The 24,459-nt window shown below is 39.3% G+C and overlaps 1 non-coding gene across 1 annotated transcript; it reads left to right on the forward strand.

Moving 5' to 3' along the window:
* Nucleotides 1–22,299: 22,299 nt before the first annotated feature.
* LOC115895364 lies at nt 22,300–22,404 on the forward strand. The gene has a single exon (XR_004055566.1). It is a non-coding gene; the product is annotated as a small nucleolar RNA U13 (small nucleolar RNA).
* Nucleotides 22,405–24,459: the final 2,055 nt, after the last annotated feature.

The raw sequence follows: 24,459 nt of genomic DNA on the forward strand, positions 1-24,459 counted from the left end.
TTGATCACATAATTGGAAGTAAAGCACTCCTCAGCAAATGTACAAGAACAGAAATTATAACAAACTGTCTCTCAGACCACAGTGCAATCAAGCTAGAACTCAGAACTAAGAAACTCAGTCAAAACCGCTCAACTACATGGAAACTGAACAACCTGCTCCTGAATGACTACTGGGTACATAACGAAATGAAGGCAGAAATAAAGACATTCTTTGAAACCAATGAGAACAAAGATACAACATACCAGAATCTCTGGGACACATTTAAAGCAGTGTGTAGAGGGAAATTTATAGCACTAAATGCCCACAGGAGAAAGCAGGAAAGATCTAAAATGGACACTCTAACATCAGAATTAAAAGAACTAGAGAAGCAAGAGCAAACACATTCAAAAGCGAGCAGAAAGCAAGAAATAACTAAGATCAGAGCAGAACTGAAGGAGATAGAGAAACAAAAAATCCTCCAAAAAAATCAATGAATCCAGGAGTTGGTTTTTTGAAAAGATCAACAAAATTGATAGACTGCTAGCAAGACTAATAAAGAAGAAAAGACAGAAGAATCAAATAGACACAATAAAATTGATAAAGGGGATATCACCACCGACCCCACAGAAATACAAACTACCAGCAGAGAATACTATAAACACCTCTACACAAATAAACTGGAAAATCTAGAAGAAATGGATAATTTCCTGGACACTTACACTCTCCCAAGACTAAACCAGGAAGAAGCTCAATCCCTGAATAGACCAATAGCAGGCTCTGAAATTGAGGCAATAATTAATAGCCTACCAACCAAAAAAAGTCCAGGACCAGATGGATTCACAGCTGAATTCTACCAGAGGTACAAGGAGGAGCTGGTACCATTCCTTCTGAAACTATCCCAATCAATAGAAAAAGAGGGAATCCTCCCTAACTCATTTTATGAGGCCAACATCATCCTGATACCAAAGCCTGGCAGAGACACAACAAAAAAAAAGAATTTTAGACCAATACCCCGATGAACATTGATGTAAAAATCCTCAATAAAATACTGGCAAACCGGATCCAGCAGCACATCAAAAAGCTTATCCACCATGATCAAGCGGGCTTCATCCCTGGGATGCAAGGCTGGTTCAACATATGCAAATCAATAAACGTAATCCAGCATATAAACAGAACCAAAGACAAAAACCACATGATTATCTCAATAGATGCAGAAAAGGCCTCTGACAAAATTCAACAGCTCTTCATGCTAAAAACGCTCAATAAATTCAGTATTGATGGAACTTATCGCAAAATAATAAGAGCTATTTATGATAAACCCACAGCCAACATCATACTGAATGGGCAAAAACTGGAAAAATTCCCTTTGAAAACAGGCACAAGACAGGGATGCCCTCTCTCACCACTCCTATTCAACATAGTGTTGGAAGTTCTGGCTAGGGCAATCAGGCAAGAGAAAGAAATCAAGGATATTCCGTTAGGAAAAAAAGAAGTCAAATTGTTCCTGTTTGCAGATGACATGATTGTACATTTAGAAAACCCCATTGTCTCCACCCAAAATCTCCTTAAGCTGATAAGAAACGTCAGCAAAGTCTCAGGATACAAAATTAATGTGCAAAAATCACAAGCAGTCTTATACACCAGTAACAGACAAACAGAGAGCCAAATCATGAATGAACTTCCATTCACAAGTGCTTCAAAGAGAATAAAATACCTAGGTATCCAACTTACAAGGGATGTAAAGGACCTCTTCAAGGAGACCTACAAACCACTGCTCAGTGAAATAAAAGAGGACGCAAACAAATGGAAGAACATACCATGCTCATGGATAGGAAGAATCAATATTGTGAAAATGGCCATACTGCCCAAGGTAATTTATAGATTCAATGCCATCCCCATCAACCTACCAATGAGTTTCTTCACAGAGTTGGAAAAAACTGCTTTAAAGTTCATATGGAAACAAAAAAGAGCCCGCATTGCCAAGACAATCCTAAGTCAAAAGAACAAAACTGGAGGCATCATGCTACCTGACTTCAAACTATACTACAAGGCTACAGTAACCAAAACAGCATGGTACTGGTACCAAAACAGAGATATAGACCAATGGAACAGAACAGAGTCCTCAGAAGTAATACCACACATCTACAGCCATCTGATCTTTGACAAACCTGAGAAAAACAAGAAATGGGGAAAGGATTCCCTATTTAATAAATGGTGCTGGGAAAATTGGCTAGCCATAAGTAGAAAGCTGAAACTGGATCTTTTCCTTACTCCTTATATGAAAATTAATTCAAGATGGATTGGAGACTTAAATGTTAGACCTAATACCATAAAATCCCTAGAAGAAAACCTAGGTAATACTATTCAGGACATAGGCATGGGCAAGGACTTCATGTCTAAAACACCAAAAGCAATGGCAACAAAAGCCAAAATTGACAAATGGGATCCAATTAAACTAAAGAGCTTCTGCACAGCAAAAGAAGCTACCATCAGAGTGAACAGGCAACCTACAGAATGGGAGAAAATTTTTGCAATCTACTCATCTGACAAAGGGCTAATATCCAGAACCTACAAAGAACTCAAACAAATTTACAAGAAAAAAACAACCCCATCAAAAAGTGGGCAAAGGATATGAACAGACATTTCTCAAAAGAAGACATTCATACAGACAACAGACACATGAAAAAATGCTCATCATCACTGGCCATCAGAGAAATGCAAATCAAAACCACAATGAGATACCATCTCACACCAGTTAGAATGGCAATCATTAAAAAGTCAGGAAACAACAGGTGCTAGAGAGGATGTGGAGAAATAGGAACACTTTTACACTGTTGGTGGGATTGTAAACTAGTTCAACCATTATGGAAAACAGTATGGCAATTCCTCAAGGATCTAGAACTAGATGTACCATATGACCCAGCCATCCCACTACTGGGTATATACCCAAAGGATTATAAATCATGCTGCTATAAAGACACATGCACACGTATGTTTATTGTGGCACTATTCACAATAGCAAAGACTTGGAATCAACCCAAATGTCCATCTGTGACAGACTGGATTAAGAAAATGTGGCACATATACACCATGAAATACTATGCAGCCATTAAAAAAGGATGAGTTTGCGTCCTTTGTAGGGACATGGATGCAGCTGGAAACCATCATTCTAGCAAACTATCACAAGAACAGAAAACCAAACACCGCATGTTCTCACTCATAGGTGGGAACTGAACAATGAGATCACTTGGACTCCGGAAGGGGAACATCACTCACCGGGGCCTATCATGGGGAAGGGGGAGGGGGGAGGGGGGAGGGATTGCATTGGGAGTTATACCTGATATAAATGACGAATTGATGGGTGCTGACGAGTTGATGGGTGCAGCACACCAACATGGCACAAGTATACATATGTAACAAACCTGCACGTTATGCACATGTACCCTAGAACTTAAAGTATAATAATAAAAAAAAAATCATCTGCTATAAAGACACATGCACACGTATGTTTATTGTGGCACTGTTCACAATAGCAAAGATTTGGAATCAACCCAAATGTCCATCAGTAACAGACTGGATTAAGAAAATGTGGCATATATATATACCATGGAATACTATGCAGCCATAAAAAAGGATGAGTTTGTGTCCTTTGTAGGGACAAGGATGCAGCTGGAAACCATCATTCTCGGCAAACTACCACAAGAACAGAAAACTAAACACCGCATGTTCTCACTCATAGGTGGGAACTGAACAATGAGATCACTTGGACTCCGGAAGGGGAACATCACACACCGGGGCCTATCATGGGGAGGTGGGAGGTGGGAGGAATTGCATTGGGAGTTATACCTGATGTAAATGACGAGTTGATGGGTGCTGACGAGTTCATGGGTGCAGCACACCAACATGGCACAAGTATACATATGTAACAAACCTGCACGTTATGCACATATACCCTAGAACTTAAAGTATAATAATAATTTTAAAAAAAAAAAGGGACCTAGCTTTTGGCCCATCTCGGTTTTCAACGTACCTTCCTCACTAAGCTCAGTTATCTCCAGCTTTTAATTGAAAGTGAGAGACACGAGATTCCTCTTTTTACTAGAACACTCAGAGGCTATTGTAGTCTTACTAATTGGCCTAATTTCAATATTGGTGTGTCTCAGGGAATAGAGAGGCCCAAGGAGAAGAGAGACAGGAGAATGGCTGATTGGTTAATCGGAACACACTCACTTATCAAAGTTCTTCATCTCATCTGGGTGCAGTTTATGGAGCCTTAAAACCATTACAATAGTAACATCAAGGATCACTGATCACAGATCACCATAACAGATAAAATAATAATGGAAACATTTGAATTATTATGAGAATTACTCAAGTGTAACACAAAGCCAAAGCAAGTACATGCTGTTGGCAAAATGGCACTGATAGACTTGCTCAACCCAGGGTTGCCACAAACCCTTAATCTGTAAAAAAATGCAGTATCTTGGGCATAACAAAATAAGGCATGACTGTATAGTTTTATTTATTTATACACAGAATAGTTACAATTGTCAGCATGTCTAACTGTCAGACAGTTTGGACAATTCAAACCAGATTTAATTTATAAGGTATAAAACTTCAAGTTACTTAACCTTGTGCCTCTGTGGCTTCATCTGAAGAATGGGAATAATAATAGTACCTGTCTCATAGTGCTGTTATAAAGATTCAATGAACGGAAATATGTAAAGTACTTAGAACAGCATCCAATACATGGTAAGTATATGCATATTAAGTACTAGGATGATATGTTTTTTATGAATATTATTAAAAATATTATTTTAGAAGTTTCAAATGCAAACCTCGTTTCAATAAACTTAGGAAAACCTTGATTTTCCTCAAAGTGATGTTTTCATCAAGGAGGCAAAAGAAGAAACTGGGACTGTGAGTCCAGGCAGACCTGGCCTTGCCTGTCACTTGCTGTGTGTCTTTAGGTAAGACGCTTTAACTCTCTGAACCCCAGTCACCTTATCTACAAAATGAAGAGGAATAACATCCCATCCTCTGATTTGTTGTGAGAAATGAGCAGTACATTGCAGTTAGTATTGTGACAGGTAATAATAAGCACGGAATCAGCAAGACCCATTGCTGTTGACATCATCATTATGTTATTGTTGTTACCTGCAAACTCTAGTGGGTGGTATTAAGCAGATTTAATTTTGAAAATATGCAGATTTCACTAGGATAATAAAAACTGTGGCCTATTATACCATTGGATATTTATTATTTGCCTCCAGTCCTGATATGGCAACTTTGAAGAATGTCTGACCCATAGGAGAGCTAAGAGGTTTTTTAATTAGTTAATTCTAACATTAAGTAAGTAATATATTGACTTGAAAGGAAAACATTCAAGACTTCTTTCTTTCTCTTTATCCTCTTCTTCAGTTGCCCAAGGAGAAGGAATTTCCATGGTCTAGTCAGTTTTGTGAACACTTATTGGGCTGAAGTGCATACAAGAGAGTAAGGAGACAGAGTGAGTCCCTGATGGAGAAGACTCAGCCGCCCGTCTTACCTCCTGCCTCTTCTCCCACATGGCACCACCCTGGCATAGCACTAAGCCAGCCTGGTACCAGATGCTGGAAATTGGTGCTTCCATTCTCACAATTCCACTCTCTGATTACAGTCTTCTGGTTCTGGAAGGGGTGGAATGGATCAGTCTTTCCTCTTCAGGTCTTGACCAAATAGGCAGAACAGAACTGGCACTCAACTACATTTTCTTTTCTTTTCTTTTCTTTTCTTTTTTTTTTTTTTTTAACAGGGTTTTGCTCTGTCGCTCAGGCTGGAGTGCAGTGCACTGGCATGACCTCAGCTCACTGCAACCTCCACCTCCCAGGTTCAAGCAGTCTTCCCACCTCTGCCTCCCAAATAGCTGGGACTACAGGCGTGTATTAGCATGCCCAGGTAATTTTTGTTTTTTCATTTTTTTCTAGCGCTGGGGTTTCACCATGTTGCCCAGGCTGGTCTCAAACTCCTGAGCTCAGGTGATCCACCCACTTCAGCTTCCCAAAGTGCTGGGATTACAGACATGAGCCACCATGCCTGGCCCACACCCAGTTAATTTTTGTATTTTTAGTGGAGATGGGGTTTCACCATGCTGGCCAGGCTGGTCTCAAACTCCTGGCCTCAAGTGATCCACCCGCCTAAGCCTCCCAAAGTGCTGAGAGTACAGGCACTCACCACCGAGCCTGGCCACACTCAACTACATTTCGTGGAAGGGTAAGTGTAAGGGTTAGTCCATGCCATGGGGTCCAGCACCAGAGTCCTCTGCATTTGGAAGCAAGTGCTAGTTTCCTGTTTGTCCTAGTTCCTTTCTCCCAGGGTCTTGGTCAGAAAGAATGGGTAGAATTTTGGTTTTCCTGGGTTCTTAGCCAAACCATACCTTAATACCATCTTCTGCCCAGATTTCTGACAGAAAAAATAAACAGACGAATATAAGACACAGTCACTGACCTCAAGGGACTTACACTCTGATTAGGGAAGAACTAATTCCAAGGACAGGCACTCTCCAGTGCTCTCTTCTGCTGCAGGCGCTGAGAGGATCACATGTTCAAGGAAGTGCCTCTATAAGATGATGTAGACTCTGGTCCCTGAGTGTCTGTGTGGGGAAGAACCCCTTGCTCGCACACACTGCCTACTTAACATAGGCAAAAAATACACTTTTGCTGAATCAACCCACTGAGATTTCAGAGTTGATAGTGCAGCACAGCTTAGACCACCCTGACTCTGTGGTTCAGGCTTAACTAACTCCAAAGACGTGATACTTGTTCAGTATCCATAAAAATCTCCTAAGAGGCTGTCAAGTAGTCTTTGTCCTAACCTCTTAAATTACATTATTCCAGAATCCTAGGGGCTATGGATCCTGATGAAACCGGTCCTAGTGACAAAAACCTAGCACCCATGATGCAAAACAAACCCTCCAAGTCACCAAAACAGAAAAGCAGGTAACAAAATTGTATTTTGGGAAGACATCTCTTGCTCTGACATGAAGATAGATTAGGGGAGGTGGGACTAGAGGAGTGAGAAACAAGAGGCTAGGAAGGATGAAGTTATGGGAAAGAAGAGGCCAAAAAGGGATGCTAGAGGAATAGGGAGAATCATGGCAGATGGGGAGAAGGGGCACTTTGAGATGCCAGGCATCTGTGTGAACTCAGGTTTTTCTTTTGCCCATATTCCTAGAGTCCCCAAATCACTTAGCTTCCCTGTATTCATCCTTTCCTTGCCATCCCCACAAATGCATCCAAGCTTAATCATTTTAAGCAAAGCACTATCTTTCCCAGCTGATAAAAGCACTTACAACCCATCATGGTTGCTACTATCACATAGTCTTTTATGGAATCTCTTCCCATTTATTGGAAATTCAGAAAGCATCCAACTTCCTGCTTAGGTAGATTCTGCTAACTGGCAGGAACCATAGGAGCACAGAAAAACTCCCTTCTGAAATGAAAATTTCCAACACAGAAAAATACCTGTCCACTTTCCTAACCCTTTCTCTGTGGACCTGGGTGGATGAAACACATCAATTCTGCAGGGAAGAACTTTGAGAATAGAAGTCATATGTTAGGATGGTGAAGGAAAAAGTTAGAAGGAGTGGCTGCCTGATGGCTTCGTGAAGCCTCCTGGATCAGTTACCTCCAATTAATTTACATGACAAAGAAACAAACTTCTACGTTCTCAAAGAATTCTTAGGTTTCCAGTTCTATGTGATTAAACCTAATCCTCACTGGTACTATGGGCTTGCCTACTTCCTACCCTCTTCCTCCCGTCTTTATTGGGAAGAAAATAGAGTATGTGCAGTAACCTTTCAGCTCACACAGCTAATAGGCAGCAAAAAATCTTTAACCCAGGTATTTCTGACTCTGACCTTGAGTTCTTTCCGCAGTACCAAGACATGTTCTGATTTGCATTTTGATAAACGTAGCATGGTACGCCTGGTAGGAATGTCAGCATAAAGTACCAAAAGCAGAGAAGGCTTCTGGGGTCAGTGAGTAGCTTCCCCGGAGCTACACTTTGTTACAAAACAGAGGGGGCTGTCTTAAACCAAATTCTTTCAAATATAAGTAAGAAAATATCAGCTCAAACTAGACTAAGCAAAATGAAAATTAATTGGTTCAAAGAACAGGGAAAGGTGGGGATTTGCTAGCTTTGTGCATAGGTGGATCTAGGGATATCCCAATATTTTTATTTTTCTATTTTATTTTTCCATCTCTATCCATTTGCCTTTCTTCACTCAATGGGTTGATTTCATTCTCTCCCAGAGTAGTCAGTCTTTCTCCATAAGGCAGAGGGAAATGATCTTTAATTGATCCAAATTCACATTCTCCCAGCTTAACATGCCAAGCCAGAGAGCATCCATCTCTGTCTATGTCCCTATAATAGTGCTATTGAAGACTATGATTGACACTATCTACTCCTGGAATGATCGCTATGGCTGTGAAAGGAGGTACCAAGATTGTCTAGTTACCATAGAATGGATAGTCTTGGGGCAAAAGATAGAAACTGACATTTCCATTGGAATGAAATGGAGGAAGAATGGTTCCCTAAGGAAAAAACAAAAGAGCAGGAAAAACAACATATGTTCATCCCAGGAGCTACTAAATGTTTTAAGCATGAGAGTAGCAGGATGAAACATGAAACAAGGGAGAAACAAGAAAAAAATAAACACAGACCCACTAGGCAGATGGGTTGGTGAGTTAAAGGAGGTGGCTGTATAATCAGAAAGGGAGTGATACAGGACTTAACCTGAGGGGGAATAATAGGGAAAAAAAGTACCAGCCCCATAATGCACTTCCAGCTATGAGGGAATAACAATGTCTAGACTTACTTTCCCACCATCAACAATTAGGAAACAATACAAAATATCTGAAAAAAAAAAAAAAACTGTTTTCAGATATTAGACAAATAGCAACAAAAGACTGTAGTTACTGGCTGGGCGCAGTGGCTCACGCCTGTAATCTCAGCACTTTGGGAGGCTGAGGCAGGCAGATCACTTGAGCCCAGGAGTTCGAGACTAGTCTTGGTGCATGCTTGTAGTTGCAGCTACTCAAGAAGATGAGGCAAGAGAATTGCTTGATCCTGGCAGGCAGAGGTTGTGATAAGCCGAGATGGTACCATTACACTCCAACCAGGGCAACATATCAAGGCTCTGTCTCCAAAAAGTAAAATATAGAATAAAACAAAATTAGACTGTGATTCCGGAGAAAAGCAAAATGAATAAGGTTAAAAATAAGGTGAGATCCATGATCACTCCTGCTTTCCGTCTAGGGTCAATTTCTGGTGGCACAGGGAAAGGAAACCTAAATAAAACACAGTAGATATTGTTGAATTGAGGACATAGAGGTTGGAGTTTAATGAGGTTAAGATAGCTAAAATGTATGATGCAGAATGTGAAGGAGGAGGAATGAGTCATTTTATCATGGAGATATCATAAAACAAGCTCCAAACATCTGTATGAGGATTCCTCTGAGTCTTTGGCCAGATATCAAACTGCATATGGTGAGACTCCATAGAGATGGGGGAAGGACAAACTCTGAGGAAAGAATAATTACCAAAGAGATATAAGCCAGATAATTCCCATAGCTCATCCTGGGCCCAGAATTATTCAAGTTCTCACCAGCAATAGTGGAGAGACCTCACTGAATTCATGACGTCTTTAATAGAGGGCCAGAAATGATTAGGTGTTATTAATGGTGCTAAACCAATCCTAGAAGAAAGCCAGGTAGACAAGGAAGCACAAAAAAAGTTCTGAAAGAAGCATTTTAAAACAAGCCTCAAAAGAATCAAACTAACTTCCTGCCTTAACTGCCTGCCAGAACAAAGTCCAACACTCTTTAACAGATCATAGCAAAATGTAGTACTTAATGATGCAAAATTTACAGTGTCTAGTATTCAGCACAAAACAACTAGACATGCATAGCAGTAAGAAAATGTGATTGACTCAAAATAAGGAAAAAGGCCAGGCATCCAGAGGCTCACTCCTGTATTCCCAGCACTTTGGAAGACTGACACAAGTAGACTGCTTGAGCCCAGGGGTTTAAGACAAGCCTGAGCAACATAGTAAGGCCTCATCTCTACAAAAGATAAACAAAACTACCAAGCCATCATGGTGTATGCCTGTAGTCCCAGCTACTTGGGAAGCTGAGGTGGGAAGATTGCTTGAGCCCAGGAGGCTGAGGCTGCACTAAGCCAAGATCATGCCACTGCACTTCAGCCTGGATGAAAGAGCAGGACACTATCTCAAAAATAAATAATAATATTTTTCAATTTAAAATTGAAGAAAAAGGCCAGGCGTGGTGGCTCAAGCCTGTAATCCCAGCACTTTGGGAGGCCGAGACAGGCAGATCACGAGGTCAGGAGATCGAGACCATCCTGGCTAACACTGTGAAACCCTGTCTCTACTAAAAAATACAAAAAACTAGCCGGGTGAGGTGGCGGGCGCCTGTAGTCCCAGCTACCCGGGAGGCTGAGGCAGGAGAATGGCGTGAACCCGGGAGGCAGAGCTTGCAGTGAGCTGAGATCCGGCCACTGCACTCCAGCCCCGGCGACAGAGTGAGACTCTGTCTCAAAAAAAAATAAATAAATAAATAAATAAATAAATAAATAAATAAATAAATAAATAAATAAAATTGAAGAAAAAAATTAATCAATGGAAACAGACCTAGAAATGACAAAACTTACGTAATTAACAAACAAAGGTGTTAAAAGAGCTTCTATAAAGGTGTTCAAAATGCTCAACTAGTTAAAAGAAAAGCACAAGCATAAGGAAGAGAAAAGTGGAAATTACTGTTTTAAATAGAAATATCAGAAACGAAAAACACAACAGCTCAAGAGAAACTTTCACTGGATAGGAATAACTGGATATTAGATATTGCAGAAGAAAATATGTAATTGAAGAAGTAACAGTAGCAACTAGCCAAAATAAGGCACAAAACAAAATAAAAAACTATAAAAATGAACTGTCTTAATATCCTATGGAACAAAATCAAACAGTTTAATAGACATATAATTGGAGTCCCAGAGAAAGAGGTATATAAAGAAGCATAAGAAAACTTTGGAAGAAATAATGCCAACTTTTGTTTTTTGCAAATTTGATAAAAATCAGAAAAGACAGATCCAAGAAGCTCAACAAACCTCAAACAAAATGAATATAAAGCAAAGCACATCAAGGCACGTCTTAATCAAATTCCTGAAAGCCAGAGGGGAAAAAATGACTCATCGTGTACAGAGGAACAAAGATGAAAATGACTTCAGACCTCTCATCAGAAATCCAGAAAGGAGGTAACATCTTTCAAATACTAAGAGAAAAAAATAATGATCAACTTAGGATTCTATATACAATAAAAATATATCTCAAAAATGAAGGCAGGCCCAGCACAGTGGATCAAACCTGTAATCCCAGCACTTTGGAGGCCAAGGTGGACGGATCAGTTGAGGTCAGGCATTTGAGACCAGCCTGGCCAACATGGTGAAATCCCTGTCTCCACTAAAAAACACAAAAATTAGCTGAGTGTGGTGGCAGGAATCTGTAATCCTAGCTACTCAGGAGGCTGAGGCAGGAGAATCGCTTGAACTCTGGAGGTGGAGGTTGTACTGAGCTGAGATCATGCCACTGCATTCCAGCCTAGATGACAAAGCGAGATTCCATCTAAAGAAAAAAAAAAGGAAGACAAATAAAAACATTTTCAGAAAAGCAAAAGCTAAGATAATTCATCACTAGCATATCCACACTACAAAAAATATTAAAGGGGTCACTTCCAAGATGACAGAATAGGAAGAGCTCCGGTCTGCAGCTCCCAGTGAGGTCGATGCAGAAGTCGGGTGATTTCTGCATTTCCAACTGAGGTACCTGGTTCATCTAACTGGGACTGGTTGGACAGTGGGTGCTGCCCATGGAGAGTGAGCCAAAGCAGGGCAGGGTGTTGCCTCACCCGGGAAGTGCAAGGGGTCTGGGGATTTCCCTTTCCTAGCCAAGGGAAGCCGTGACATACTGTACCTGGGAAAACAGTACACTCCCACCCACATACTGTGCTTTCCCCATGGCCTCAGCAAACAGCAACCAGGAGATTCCCTCCCATGCCTGGCTCAGTGGGTCCCATGTCCACAGAGCCTTACTCACTGCTAACGCAGTAGTCTGAGATCCACCTGTTAGGCTGCAGCCTGGCATGGGGAAGGGCATCCGCCATTGCTGAGACTTGAGTAGGTAAACAAAGTGACTGGGAAAGCTTGAACTGCATGGAGCCCACTGGAGCTCAGCAAGGCCTATGGCCTCTATAGAATCCACTTCTGTGGGCAGGGCATAGCTGAACAAAAGGCAGCAGAAAACTTCTGCAGACTTAAACATCCCTGTCTGACAGCTCTGAAGAGAGCAGTGGTTCTCCCAGCACAACGTTTGAGCTCTCAGAACAGACAGACTTTCTCCTCAAGTGGGTCCCTGAGCCCCATGTAGCCTGGCTGGGAGACACCTCCCAGTAGGGGCCAAGAGACATCTCATACAGGTGGGTGCCCCTCTGGGATGAAGCTTCCAGAGGAAGGATCAGGCAGCAATATTTATTGTTCTGCAATATTTGCTGTTCTGCAGCCTCCACTGGTGATACCCAGGCAAACAGGGTCTGGAGTGGAACTTCGGCAAACTCCAACAGACCTGCAGCTGAGGGGCCTGACTGTTAGAAGGAAAACTAACAAACAGAAAGGAACAGCATCAACATCAACAAAAAGGACATCCACACCAAAACCCCATCTGTAGGTCACCAACATCAAAGACCAAAGGTAGATAAAACCACAAAGATAGGGAGAAACCAGAGCAGAAAAGATGAAAATTTCAGAAACCAGAGGGCCCTTTCTCCTCCAAAGGATCATAGCTCCTTGTGAGCAATGGAACAAAGCTGGATAGAGAATGACTGACAAGTTGACAGAAGTAGGCTTCAGAAGGTCAGTAATAACAAACTTCTCCAAGCTAAAGGAGGATGCTCGAATCCATTGCAAGGAAGCTAAAAAACCTTGAAAAAAGATTAGATGAATGGCTAACTAGAATAAACAGTGTAGAGAAAACCTTAAATGACCTGATGGAGCTAAAAACCATAGCACAAGAACTTCCTGATGTATGCACAAGCTTCAATAACCGATTTGATCAAGAGGAAGAAACGATACCACTGATTGAAGATCAAATTAATGAAATAAAGCAAGAAGACAAGATAAGAGAAAAAAAGAATGAAAAGAAATGAATAAAGCCTCCAAGACTATGTGAAAAGACCAAATCTACATTTGCCTGGTGTACCTGAACGTGATGGGGAGAATGGAACCAAGTTAGAAAACATTCTTCAGGATATTATCCAGGAGAACTTCCCCAACTTAGAAAGGCAGGCCAACATTCAAATTCAGGAAATACAGAGAACACCACAAAGATACTCCTCTACAAGAGCAACCCCAAGATACACAATTGTCAGATTCACCAAGGTTGAAATGAAGGAAAAAAATGTTAACAGCAGCCAGAGAGAAAGGTCAGGTTACCCACAAAGAGAAGCCCATCAGACTAACAGTGGATCTCTCAGCAGAAATCCTACAAGCCAGAAGAGAGTGGGGTCCAATATTCAACATTCTTAAAGAAAAGAATTTTCAATCCAGAATTTAACATCCAGCCAATTTAAGCTTCATAAGTGAAGGAGAAATAAAATCCTTTATAGACGAGCAAATGCTGATTTTGTCACCACCAGGCCTGCCTTCCAAGAGCTCCTGAAGGAACCACTAAACATAGAAAGGAAAAACCAGTACCAGCCACTGCAAAAACATGCCAAATTATAAAGACCATTGATGCTATGAATAAACTGCATCAATTAATGGGCAAAATAACCAGCTAACATTATAATGACAAGATGAAATTCACACATAACAATATTAACCTTAAATGTAAATGGGCTAAATACCCCAATTAAAAGACACGGACCAGGCTGGGCATGGTGACTCACGCCTGTAATCCCAGCACTTTGGGAGGCCGAGGCAGGCAGATCACGAAGTCAGGAGATCGAGACCATCCTGGCTAACATGGTGAAACCCCATCTCTATTAAAAATATAACAAATTAGCTGGGTGTGGTGGCAGCCACCTGTAGTCCCAGCTGCTCAGGAGGCTGAGGCAGGAGAATGGTGTGAACCTGGGAGGCGGAGCTTGCATTGAGCTGAGATCATGCCACTGCACTCCAGCATGGGCAATAGAGTGAGACTCCATGTCAAACAAAAAAAAAAAAAAGACACAGACTGGCAAATTGGATAAAGAGCCAAGACCCATCAGTGTGCTGCATTCAAGAGACCCATTTCACATGCAGAGACACACATAGGCTCAAAATAAAGGTATGGAGGAAGATCTACCAAGCAAATGGAAAGAACAAAAAGCAGGGGATGCAATCCTAGTCTCTGATAAAACAGATTTTATACCAACAAGGATGAAAAGAGACAAAGAAGATCATTACATAATGGTAAAGGGATCAATTCAACAAGAAGAGCTAACTATCCTAAATATATATGCATCCAATACAGGAGCATCCATATTCATAAAGCAAATCCCTAGAGACCTAAAAAAGAGACTTAGACTCCGGCACAATAATAATGGGAGACTTTAACACCCCACTGTCAATATTAGACAGATCAACGAGACAGAAGGTTAACAAGGATATCCAGGACTTGAATTCAGCTCTGCAGCAAGCAGACCTAATAGACGTTTACAGAACTCTCCACCCCAAATCAACAGAATATACATTCTTCTCAGCACCACATCACACTTATTCTAAAATTGATCACATAATTGGAAGTAAAGCATTCCTCAGCAAATGTGAAACAACAGAAATCACAACAAACTGTCTCAGAGACCACGGTGCAATCAAATTAGAACTCAGGATTAAGAAACCCACCCAAAACTGCACAACTACATGGAAACTGAACAACCTGCTCCTGAATGACCACTGGGTAAATAACGAAATGAAGGCAGAAACAAAGATGTTCTTTGAAACCAATGAGAACAAAGACACAATGTACTAGAATCTCTGGGACACATTTAAAGCAGTGTGTAGACAGAAATTTATAGCACTAAATGCCCACAAGTGAAAGTAGGAAAGATCTAAAATCAAAACACTAACATCACAATAAAAAGAACAAGAGAAGCAAGAGCAAACACATTCAAGAGCTAGCAGAAAGCAAGAAATAACTAAGATCAGAGCATAATTGAAGGAGATAGAGACACAATACCCCTTCAAAAACTCAGTGAATCCAGAAGCTGGTTCTCTGAAAAGATCAACAAAATGGATAGACTGCTAGCAAAACTAATAAAGAAGAAAAGACAGAAGAATCAAATAGAAACAATAAAAAATGTTAAAGGGGGTATTCACCACCAAACCAACAGAAATACAAACTGCTACCAGAAAATACTATAAACACCTCTACATGAATAAACTAGAAAATCTAGAAGAAATTGATAAATTCCTGGACACATATACCCTCCCAAGACTAAACCAGGAAGAAGTTGAATCTCTGAATAGATCAATAACAGGTTCCGAAATTGAGGCAATAATTAAGAGCCTACGAACCAAAAAAAGTTCAGGACCAGACAGATTCACAGCCAAATTCTACAAGAAGTACAAAGAGGAGCTGGTACCATTCCTTCTGAAACTATTCCAATCAATAGAAAAAGAGGGAATCTTCCCTAACTCATTCTATGAGGCCAGCATCATCCTAATACCAAAGCCTGGCACAGACACAACAAAAAAAGAGAATTTTAGGCCAATATCCCTGATGAACATCGATGCAAAAATCCTCAATGAAATACCAGCAAACCGAATCCAGCAGCACATCAAAAAGCTTATCCACCATGATCAAGTCGGCTTCATCCCTGGGATGCAAGACTGGTTCAACATACTCAAATCAAAAAATGTAATCCATCGCATAAACAGAACCAAAGACAAAATCCACATGATTGTCTCAATAGATGCAGAAAAGGCCTTCAACAAAATTCAACAGCCCTTCATGCTAAAAACTCTCAATAAACTAGGTATTGATGGAACATACCTCCAAATAATAAGAGCTATTTATGACAAACCCACAGACAGTGTCATACTGAATGGGCAAAAACTGGAAGCATTCCCTTTGAAAACCAGCACAAGACAAGGATGCCCTCTCTCACCACTCCTATTCAACATAGTGTTGGAAGTTCTGGCCAGTGCAATCAGACAAGAGAAAGAAATAAAGGGTATTCAGTTAGGAAAGAGGGTGTCAAATTGTCCCTGTTTGCAGATGACATGATTGTATATTTAGAAAACCCCATGATCTCAGCCCAAAATTTCCTTAAGCTGATAAGCAACTTCATCAAAGCCTCAGGATACAAAATCAATGTGCAAAAATCATAAGCATTCCTATACACCAATAACAGACAAAGAGCCAAATCATGAGTGAACTCCCATACACAATTGCTACAAAGAGAATAAAGTACCTGGGAATCTGGCCGGGTGCGGTGGCTCAAGCCTGTAATCCCAGCACTTTGGGAGGCCGAGACGGGCGGATCACAAGGTCAGGAGATCAAGACCATCCTGGCTAACACGGTGAAACCCTGTCTCTACTAAAAACTACAAAAAACTAGCCGGGCGAGGTGGCAGGCGCCTGTAGTCCCAGCCACTCGGAAGGCTGAGGCAGGAGAATGGCGTGAGCCCGGGAAGCGGAGCTTGCAGTGAGCTGAGATCCGGCCACTGCACTCCAGCCTGGGCAACAGAGCGAGACTCCGTCTCCAAAAAAAAAAAAAAAAGTACCTGGGAATCCAACTTACAAGGGATGTGAAGGACCTCTTCAAGGAGAACTACAAACCTCTGCTCAACGAAATAAAAGAGGTCACAAACAAGAGGAAGAACATTCCATGCTCATGGATGGGAAGAATCAATATATGAAAATGGCCATGCTACCCAAGGTATGTATACATTTCAAGGTATTTATAGATTCAATTCCATCCCCATGAAGCTACCAATGACTTTCTTCACAGAATTAGAAAAAATGACTTGAAAGTTCATATGGAACCAAAAAAGAGCCCACATAACCAAGACAATCCTAAGCAAAAGGAACAAAGCTGGAGGCATCACACTACCTGACTTCAAACTATACTACAATGCTATAGTAACCAAAACAGCATGGAACTGGTACCAAAACAGATATGTAGACCAACGGAACAGAACAGAGGCCTCAGAAATAACACCACACATCTACAACCATCTGATCTTTGACAAACCTGACAAAAACAAGAAATGGGGAAAAGATTCCCTATTTAATAAATGGTGTTGGGAAAACTGCCTAGCCATATGTAGAAAACTGAAACTGGATCCCTTCCTTACACCTTATACAAAAGTTAACTCAAGATAGATTAAAAACTTAAATGTAAGACCTAAAACCATAAAAACACAGAAGAAAACCTAGTCAATACCATTCAGGATATAGGCATGGGCAAAGACTTTATCACTAAAACACCAAAAGCAATGGCAACAAAAGCTAAAATTGACAAATGGGATCCAATTAAACTAAAGAGCTTCTGCACAGCAAAAGAAACTACCATCAGAGTGAACAGGCAACCTACAGAATGGGAGAAAAATTTTGCAATCTACCCATCTGACAAAGGGCTAATATCCAGAATCTACAAAGAACTTAAGCAAATTTACAAGAAAGAAACAACCCCATCAAAAAGTGGGCAAAGGGTATGAACAGACACTTCTCAAAAGAAGACACTTATGCAGCCAACAGACACATGAAAAAATGCTCATCATCACTGGTCATCAGAGAAATGCAAATCAAAACCACAATGAGATACCATCTCACACCAGTTAGAATGGTGATCATTAAAGTCAGGAAACAACAGATGCTGGAGAGGATGTGGAGAAATAGGAACACTTTTACACTGCTGGTGGGACTGTAAACTAGTTCAACCATTGTGGAAGACAATGTGGCAATTCCTCAAGGATCTAGAACTAGAATTACCATTTGACCCAGCCATCCCATTACTGGGTATATACCCAAAGGATTATAAATCATGCTGCTATAAAGACACATGCACACATATGTTTATTGCGGTACTATTCACAATAGCAAAGACTGGGAACCAACCCAAATGTCCATCAGTGATAGACAGGATTAAGAAAATATGGCACATACACACCATGGAATACTATGCAGCCATAAGAAAGGATGAGTTCACGTCCTTTGTAGGGACATGGACGAAGCTGGAAACCATCATTCTGAGCAAAGTATCACAAGGACAGAAAACCAAACACCGTACGTTCTCACTTATAGGTGGCAATTGAACAATGAGAACACTTGGACACAGGGTGGGGATCATCACACACCGGGCCTGTCATGGGGTGGGAGAAAGGGGGAGGGATAGCATTAGGAGACATTCCTAACGTAAATGACGAGTTAACGGGTGCAGCACACCAACATGGCACATGTATACATATGTAACAAACTTGCACGTTGTGCACATGTACCCTAGAACTTAAAGTATAATAAAAAATAAATAAATAAGTAAATAAATAAATAAAAAGAAAATGTGGCATATATACACCATGGAATACTATGCAGCCATAAAAAAGGATGAGTTCATGTCCTTTGCAGGGACATGGATGAAGCTGGAAACCATCATTCTCAGCAAACTATCACAAGGACAGAAAACCAAATACCACATGTTCTTACTCATAGGTGGGAACTGAACAATGAGAAAACAGTGACACAGGGTAGGGAACATCACACACCAGGGCCTGTCAGGGGGTGGGGGGCTGGGGACAGGATAGCATTTGGAGAAATGCCTAGGGTAAATGATGAGCTGATGGGTGCAGCAAACCAACATGGCACATGTATACCTATGTAACAAACCTGCATGTTGTGCACAGGTACCCTAGAACTTAAAGTATGATTTAAAAAAAAAAAAAATATATATATATATATATATATAATTCTATTATAAAGATGCATGCACATATATGTTCCTTGCAGCACTATTCACAATAGCAAAAACATGAAATCAACTGAAACACCCATCAATGATAGACTGGATAGAGAAAATGTGGTACATATACACCATGGAATACTATGCAGCCATAAAAAGGTATGTGATCATGTCCTTTGCAGGGACACGGATGGAACTGGGAGCCATCATCCTCAGCAAACTAACACAGGAACAGAAAACCACCCACTACATGTTCTCACTTATAAGGGGCAGCTGAACAATGAGAACACATGGACACAGGGAGGAAAACAACACACACTGGGGCCTCTTGAGAGTCGGGGGAGAGAGAGCATCAGGATAAAGAGCTAATGCATGTGGGGCTTAATACCTAGGTGATGGGTTGATAGGTGCAGCAAACCACCATGGCACATGTTTACCTGTGTAACAAACCTGCACCTCCTGCACATGTATCCTGGAACTTAAAACAAACTTTTTAAAAGTCAAAAAATTAAAGGAAGTGCTTCAAGCAGTGGAAAATTATTGAAATAAAAGTTTGCATATAAAAAAATAAAAAGTGCTAGAAATGGTAAATACATGGGTAAATATGAAAGACCTTCTTTTCACTTGTAAGTTTTATTAAAGATAATTGACTGAAGCAAAAATTATAACAATATATTTGGGGATTTGTAACATATAAGACATAAAGTATATGCACAAAGTATGAGAGGGAGAGATTGAAGTATATTATTGTAAAACTCATATTAAATGATATAATATTTTAAGCTAGTTTGTGATATTGATGTTTTATTTATTTATTTATTTATTTATTTATTTATTTATTTATTTATTTTGAGACAGAGTCTCACTTTGTTGCCCAAGTTGGAGTACAGCAGTGTGATCTCAGCTTACTGTAGCCTCTGCTTTATGGGTTCAAGCAATTCTCCTGCCTCAACCTCCCAAGTAGCTGGTACCACAGGTGCACACCACCATGCTGAGCTAATTTTTTTTCTTTTTTTAGTAGAAATAGTGTTTCACTACTTTGGCCAGGCTGGTCTCAAACTCCTGGCCTCAAGTGATCCACCTAACTCACCCTCTCAAAGTGCTGGGATTACAGATGTCAACCACTGTGCCCTGCTACTGATATATATTTTAAGCCCTAGAGTAACTACAGGAAAGCTGTTTAAAACATATTTAGTTAATAAGACATTAGCAGATAAAATGGAATAGAAAAATGCTCAATCCAAAAGAAGGCTCTGTTGGCTATTCTTGCATTACTATAAAGAAACACCTAAGACTGGATAATTTATAAAGAAAAGAGATTTAATTGGTTCATAGTTCTGTAGGCTATACAGGAGGCATGGTGCTGGGCATCTGCTCAGTTTCTGGTGAGACCTCAGAAAGCTTTTACTCATGTTGAAAGGTGAAGCAGAAGCAGACATATCACATGACCAGAGCAGGAAAAAGAAAGAGTTGGAGTGGAGGGAGTGGCTACACACTTTTAAGCAACCATATCTTGTAAGAACTCACTCACTTTGCAAGGACAGCAACAAACCATGAGGTGTCCACCCCCATGACTGAAACATCTCTCACCAGGCCCAACCTCCAACATTGGGGATTAAAATTCAACATGAGATTTAGAGGGGACAACATCCAAACCATATCAAAGGCCAAAAAACGGAGATGGATAAAGAGTAAAGAGCAGATGAAGGAAATAAAGAACAAATGTCAGACGAGGTAGATCTAAGAAATAAAAAAAATGAAAAAAAAATTTTAAATAAAAAAACAAGATGGCAGACTTAAATCCAACTTTTTTGTTTATTATATTAAATGTAAATGATCTAAATATTTTAATTAAAAGGCAGATACCAAATTAGATTTTTTTAAAGCATGACCCATTGGTCATGCTTCATACTGAATTCAAAATTCTATATATATAGGGTGTATGTATATATATACACTATATACTGAATTCAAAAAACTCACTTTAAATTTTAAAACGCAAATAAGTATAAAAATATAGAAAAAGAGGCCGGGCGCGGTGGCTCAAGCCTGTAATCCCAGCACTTTGGGAGGCTGAGACGGGCAGATCACGAGGTCAGGAGATTGAGACCATCCTGGCTAACTAACATGGTGAAACCCTGTCTCTACTAAAAATACAAAAAACTAGCCGGGCGATGTGGCAGGCGCCTGTAGTCCCAGCTACTCGGGAGGCTGAGGCAGGAGAATGGCGTAAACCCGGGAGGTGGAGCTTGCAGTGAGCTGAGATCCGGCCACTGCACTCCAGCCTGGGCGACAGAGCGAGACTCTGTCTCAAAAAAAAAAAAATAAAATAAAATAAGTAGACAGTAAATCAGTGAGGCTACAAAACACTTAACACAGTCAATCAACTGAACATAATTAACATTTATAGACTGCTCCACTGAATAACTGTGGAATATACATTCCCTTTCAGGGCATATGGAAATTTCAACAATACAGAATATATGCTAGGTCATAAAACAAGTTCCAATAAATGTTAAAGAACTAAAATTATGCAGATTATGTTCTCTGACTGCAATGGAATTAAATTAGAAATCAATAACAATAAAATATCTGGAATCCCTCAAATATTTAAAAACTTAAAAACATATTTCTAAATAATAAATGAGTAAAGAAATAAATTACAATATTAACAAGCAAATATTTTAAACTTAATGAAAATGAAAGCTGGGCACAGTGGCTTGTGCCTATATTCCCAGTTACCTGGGAGGCAAACATGGAAGAATTGCTTGAGGTCAGGAGTTAGAGGCTGGCAGTACACTATGATTGCGCTTGTGGATAGCCACTGCACTCCAGCCTGGGCAACACAGCCAAGACCTCATCCCTTAAAAACAAAAGAAAATAAAATAAAAAACTTTAAAACTTAATGAAAATGAAACTAAAACATATGAATATTTTGGAAATACAGCTAAAATAGTACTTAGAAGAAAATTTGTAGTTTACAATCAATAATTTAAGAATCCACCTAAGAATCAGGAACTTCATATTTACCACAGTATTGAAGATACAAATGCATAAAAATAATTATAAATCTATTTTGATGGGTACACAATATATAAAAGGGTAGTTTATAACATAAATGACATTAAAATGTGGGGTAGAGCTGTAAAGATTAGTTTTTGTATGCAATCAAGATTAAGTGGCTATCGATTCAAAATAGATTGTTTTATATTTAGAATATTTTATGTAATCCCCCTGATAACAATGAAGAAAATGGTTACAGAATATACACCAAAAGGAATCAAAACTTATCATTAAAATGTATATTCTGCTGTTGTTGATGGAGTGTTTGTACATTTTGTAGTTCATAAGTATGGTGATTGGGTTTTCACACTCATGTATGAGATGTGCCTCTCTAAAACTTTGTTACAACATTGGCACATTACCCCATCTGATGTGTTATGGGTGCGTGTGTGTGTGTGTGCATATATATATATATATATATATATATATATCCATATCAAAAATGGATAGAACTGACAGATCAATAAGGAAATAAAGGGCGTGAGCAACACTACAAACCAACTGGACCTAACAGACATATACAGAACACTCCATCAACAATAGCAGAATATACATTTTTCTCAATTGTACATGGAACATTGTCCAGGGTAAACCACATGCTAGGCAAAAAAAAAAAAAAAAAAGAAGTCTTAATAAGTTTTAAAAGATTTAACTCATACCAAGTATCCTTACTGATCACAATGGAATGAAACAAATCAATAGCAAAAGGAAAACTGGAAAATTCATAAATATGTGGAAATTTACACATTCTTAAACAATAAATGAGCTACAGAAAAAATCAGAAGGGAAATTTTAAAGTATGTTCACACACAAAAGGGAAAATATCTTGATACAACAGAAAATGAACAATATACCAAAACTTATGAAATGTAACAAAAGCAGTGCCAAAGGTGAAATGTATAGCTATAAATGCTAATGTTAAAAAGGAAAGATCTAAAATCAATGATCTGATTTTAAACCTTAAGGGACTAGAAAAAAAAAAAAAGAACAAACTAAACCCAAAGCTAGCAGAAGGAATGAAATAATAAAGATTAGAGCAGAGATAAGTAAAAATAGAGAATAGAAAAACAATAGAGAAAATCAATAAAACCAAAAGTTGATTCTTAAAAAAAATCAATAAAATTGATGCACCTTTATCTAGATTGACTAAGAAAAAAATAGAGAAGATTCTAATTGCTAAACTCAAAATTAAAAATCACTAACAATTTTTATTTGATTACACATTGAAGTATTTTGAATATAGAGGGTTAAATAGAATACACTGTTTAAAAAATTTTAAACTGTTAAAACTAATAAACTAAACCAACAAACTAATTCAGCAAAGTTGCAGGATACAAAATCAACACACAAAAATTAGTTGCATTTCTATATATTAACAACGAACAATCAGAAAAAGAAATTAAGAAAGTAATCCCATTTATAACAGCATCAAAAATAATAAAATACTTAGAAATAAATTTAACGAAGGAGGCAAAAGACTGAAAACTATAAAATATTACTAAAAGAAATTAAAGAAGATACAAATAAACAGAAATGAAGTCCATATTTATGATTGGAAGACTTAATATTGTTAAAATGCCTAGACTGACCAAAACTATCCTCAGATTCAATGCAATCCCTATCAAAATCCCAATGACATTTTTTCATAAATATAAAAAAAACTTGATATAAAATGTTAAAGGATCCCCAAATAGCCAAACAATATTGAAAAAGAAAAGCACTCATATATCCTGACTTCAAAACATATTACAAAGCTACAATAACCAAAAAAGTATCTTACTGGCTGAAAGGCAGACATATAGACCAATGAAACAGAATAGCGATCCCAGAAATAAACCCTCCCATATACGGTTAAATGATTTTCTACAAGGGTTCCAAGACCAGATGTATTATTCCATTCTCACACTGCTATGAAGAAATACTTGAGACTGGGTAATTTATAAAGGAAAAACGTTTAATTGGACTCACAATTACACAGGGCTGGGGAGGCCTCAGGAAACTTACAATCCTGTAAGGGGAGGCAAACATGTCCTTCTTCACATGGCAGCAGAAGCGAGAAGTGCAAAGTGAAGCAGGGGAAATCTCCTTATAAAACCACCAGATCTCCTGAGAACTGACTCACTATCAGCAGAACAACATGGGGGTAACGACCCTAATGATTCAATTACCTCCCACCGGGTGGGGATTATGGGAACTACAACTCGAGATGAGATTTCGGTGGGGAAACACACCAAGCCATATCACCACACAATGGAGAAAGGACAGTCTTTTCAATAAATGGTACTGGAAAAACTGGACATCCACATGCAAAGGAATTAGGCTGGACCCTTACCTAAAACCATTTGCAAAAATTAACTTGAAATGGATCAAAGACCTAAATATAAACCTTAAAACTAGAAAACCAGAAGAAAACACAGAGAAAGCTTTT

This window comes from Rhinopithecus roxellana, chromosome 20 (assembly GCF_007565055.1).
Source record: "Rhinopithecus roxellana isolate Shanxi Qingling chromosome 20, ASM756505v1, whole genome shotgun sequence".
Lineage (NCBI taxonomy): Eukaryota > Metazoa > Chordata > Mammalia > Primates > Cercopithecidae > Rhinopithecus > Rhinopithecus roxellana.